The sequence below is a fragment of the Schistocerca piceifrons genome, unplaced genomic scaffold, assembly GCF_021461385.2.
Source record: "Schistocerca piceifrons isolate TAMUIC-IGC-003096 unplaced genomic scaffold, iqSchPice1.1 HiC_scaffold_2412, whole genome shotgun sequence".
Taxonomy (NCBI): domain Eukaryota; kingdom Metazoa; phylum Arthropoda; class Insecta; order Orthoptera; family Acrididae; genus Schistocerca; species Schistocerca piceifrons.
In genome coordinates, this window is record NW_025728352.1 from 757,506 (window position 1) to 762,210 (window position 4,705).

Here is a 4,705-nt window from a genome sequence, read left to right on the forward strand (position 1 = left end):
TCCCGTGACACTAGTTATAGATTCCGATGCTTCACTCCAGGTTTACTGTATCCCCTGGACCTTGTTATTGACGATGAAACACAGAAACTGCATCGGAATTAAATAGAAAAGGTACACAGCCGACTTAAGTACAAGAAGTCTGCCTCTTCTTACTGACTATGCTTTGAACCATTCGTGTGACACTAGTTATAGATTCCGGTGCTTCACCTCAGGTTTAATGTATCCCTTGGACCTTCTTATTGACGATGAAACACAGAAATTGCATCGGAATTAAATAGAAAAGGCACAATGTGGATGTAAGTACATAAAGACTGACTCTTCTTACTGTCTATGTTTTGAACCATTCCTGTGACACTAGTTATAGATTCCGATGCTTCACTCCAGGTTTACTGTATCGCTTGGACCTTCTTATTGACGATGAAACACAGAAATTGCATCGGAATTAAATAGAAAAGGCAGAATGCCGACTTAAGGACAAGACGATTGACTCTTCTTACTGACTATGTTTTGAACCATTCCTGTGACACTAGCTATAGATTCCGATGCTTGACTTCAGGTTTACTGTATCCCTCTGATCTTCTTATTGACGATGAAACACAGAAATTGCATCGGAATTAAATACAAAGGGCACAATACCGACGTAAGTACAAGAAGACTGACTCTTCTTACTGTCTATATTTGAACGATACCATTGACACTAGTTATAGATTCCGATGCTTCACTCCAGGTTTACTGTATACCTTGGACCGTCTTATTGACGATGAAACACAGAAATTGCATCGGAATTAAATAGAAAAGGCACTATGCCGACTTTAGTACAAGAAAACTGACTATTCTTACTGACTATGTTTTGAACGGTTCCTGTGACACTAGTTATAGATACCGATGCTGCAAATCAGGTTTACTGTATCCCTTGGACCTTCTCATTGACGATAAAACACAGAAATTGCTTCGGAATTAAATACCAAAGGCAAAATGCCGACTGAAGTACACGAAGACTGACTCTTCTTACTGTCTATGATTTGAACCATTCCTGGGACACTAGTTACAGATTACGAAGCTTCACTCCAGGTTTACTGTATCCCTTGGACCTTCTTATTGACGATGAAACACAGAAATTGCATCTGAATTAAATACAAAAGGCACAACGCCGACTTAAGTACAAGAAGACTAACTCTTCCTACTGACTATGTTTTGATCCATTCCTGTGACACTAGTTATAGATTCCGATGCTTCACTCCAGGTTTACGGTATCCCTTGGAGCTTCTTATTGACGATGAAACACAGAAATAGCATCGGAATTAATTACAAAATTCACAATGCCGACTTAAGGACAAGAAGACTAACTCTTCCTACTGTCTATGTTTTGAACCATTCCTGTGACACTAGTTATAGATTCCGATGCTTCACTTCAGGTTTACTGTATCCCTTGGACCTTCTTATTGACGATGAAACACAGAAAATACATCGGAATTAAATACAAAAGGCACAATGCCGACATAAGTACATAAAGACCGACTCTTCCTACTGACTATGTTTTGAACCATTCCTGTGACACCTGTTATAGATTCCGATGCTTCACTTGAGGTTTACTGTATCCCTTGGACCTTCTTATTGACGATGTAACACAAAAACTGCATCGGAATTAAATACAAAAGGCAAATTGCAACCTGAAGTACACGAAGACTGACTCTTCTTACTGTCTATGATTTGAACCATTCCTGTGACACTAGTTACAGTTTCCGATGCTTCACTCCGGGTTTACTGTATCCCTTGGACCTTCTTATTGACGATGAAACACAGAAATTGCATCGAAATTAAATACAAAAGGCACAATGCCGTCTTAAGTACAAGAAGACTAACTCTTCTTACTGACCATGTTTTGAACCATTCCTGTGACACTAGTTATGGATTCCGATGCCTCACTTCAGGTTTAATGTATCCCTCTGACCTTCTTATTGACGATGAAACACAGAAATTGCATCGGAATTAAATACAAAAGGCACAATGCCAAATTAAGTTCAAGGAGACTGACTCTTCTTACTGTCTATGTTTTGAACCATTCCTGTGACACTAGTTATAAATTCCGATGCTTCACTTCAGGTTTACTGTATCCCTTGGACCTTCTTATTGACGATGAAACACAGAAAATACATCGGAATTAAATACAAAAGGCACAATGCCGACATAAGTACATACAGACCGACTCTTCCTACTGACTATGTTTTGAACCATTCCTGTGACACCTGTTATAGATTACGATGCTTCACTTGAGGTTTACTGTATCCCTTGGACCTTCTTATTGACGATGTAACACAAAAACTGCATCGGAATTAAATACAAAAGGCAAATTGCAACCTGAAGTACACGAAGACTGACTCTTCTTACTGTCTATGATTTGAACCATTCCTGTGACACTAGTTACAGTTTCCGATGCTTCACTCCGGGTTTACTGTATCCCTTGGACCTTCTTATTGACGATGAAACACAGAAATTGCATCGAAATTAAATACAAAAGGCACAATGCCGTCTTAAGTACAAGAAGACTAACTCTTCTTACTGACCATGTTTTGATCCATTCCTGTGACACTAGTTATGGATTCCGATGCCTCACTTCAGGTTTACTGTATCCTTCTGACCTTCTTATTGACGATGAAACACAGAAATTGCATCGGAATTAAATACAAAAGGCACAATGCCGAATTAAGTTCAAGGAGACTGACTCTTCTTACTGTCTATGTTTTGAACCATTCCTGTGACACTAGTTATAAATTCCGATGCTTCACTTCAGGTTTACTGTATCCCTTGGACCTTCTTATTGACGATGAAACACAGAAACTGCATCGGAATTAAATACAAAAGGCACAAAGCAGAATTAAGTACAAGAAGACTGACACTTATCACTGTCTATGGTTTGATCCACTTCTGTGACACTCGTTATAGATTCCGATGCTTCACTCCAGGTTTACTGTATCCCTTGGAGCTTCTTATTGACCATGAAACACTGAAATAGCATCGGAATTAATTACAAAAGTCACAATGCCGACTTAAGGACAAGAAGACTGACTCTTCTTACTGTCTATGTTTTGAACCATTCCTGTGACACTAGTTATAGAATCCGATGCTTCACTTCAGGTTTACTGTATCCCTTGGACCTTCTTATTGACGATGAAACACAGAAAATACATCGGAATTAAACACAAAAGGCACAATGCCGACTTAAGTACATAAAGACCGACTCTTCCTACTGACTATGTTTTGAACCATTCCCGTGACACCTGTTATAGATTCCGATGCTTCACTTGAGGTTTACTGTATCCCTTGAACCTTCTTTTTGACGATGAAACACAAAAATTGCATCGGAATTAAATACAAAAGGCAAAATACCGACTGAAGTACACGAAGACTGACTCTTCTTACTGTCTATGATTTGAACCATTCCTGTGACACTAGTTACAGATTCCGATGCTTCACTCCGGGTTTACTGTATCCCTTGGATCTTCTTATTGACGATGAAACACAGAAATTGCATCGGAATTAAATACAAAAGGCACAATGCCGACTTAAGTACAAGAAGACTAACTCTTCTTACTGACTATGTTTGAACCATTCCTGTGACACTAGTTATGGATTCCGATGCCTCACTTCAGGTTTACTGTATCCCTCTGACCTTCTTATTGACGATGAAACACAGAAATTGCATCGGAATTAAATACAAAAAGCACAATGCCGAATTAAGTACAAGAAGACTGACTCTTATTACTGTCTATTTTTGAACCAGTCCTGTGACACTAGTTATGAATCCCGATGCTTCACTCCAGGTTTACTGTATCCCTTGGTCCTTCTTATTGACGATGAAACACAGAAATAGCATCGGAATTAAATAGAAAAGGCACAATGCCGACTTAAGTACAAGAAGACAGACTCTTCTTACTGACTTTGTTTTGAACCATTCCTGTGACACTAGTTATAAATTCCGATGCTTCACTTCATGTTTACTGTATCCCTTGGACCTTCTTATTGACGATGAAACACAGAAATTGCATCGGAATTAAATACAAAAGGCACAGTGCAGAATTAAGTACAAGGAGACTGACTCTTCTTACTGTCTATGTTTGAACCATTCCTGTGACGCTAGTTATAGATTCCGATGCTTTACTCCAGGTTTACTGTATCCCTTGGACCTTCTTATTGCTGATGAAACACAGAAATTGCATCGGAATTAAATACAAAAGGCACAATGCCGACTTAAGTACAAGAAGTCTGACTCTTCTTACTGTCTATGCTTTGAACCATTCCATTGACACTAGTTATAGATTCCGATACTTCACTCCAGGTTTACTGTATCCCTTGGACCTTGTTATTGACGATAAAACACAGAAATTGCATCGGAATTAAATAGGAAAGGTACAATGCCGACTTAAGTACAAGAAGGCTGACTCTTCTTACTGACTATGTTTGAACCATTCCTGTGACACTAGTTATAGATTCCGATGCTTCACCTCAGGTTTACTGTATCCCTTGGACCTGTTTATTGACGATGAAACACAGAAATTGCATCGGAATTAAATACAAAAGGCAAAATGCCGACTTAAGTACACGAAGACTGACTCTTCTTACAATCTACGTTTTGAACCATTCCTATGACACTAGTTATAGATTCCGATGCTATACTCCAGGTTTACTGTATCCCTTGGACCTTCTT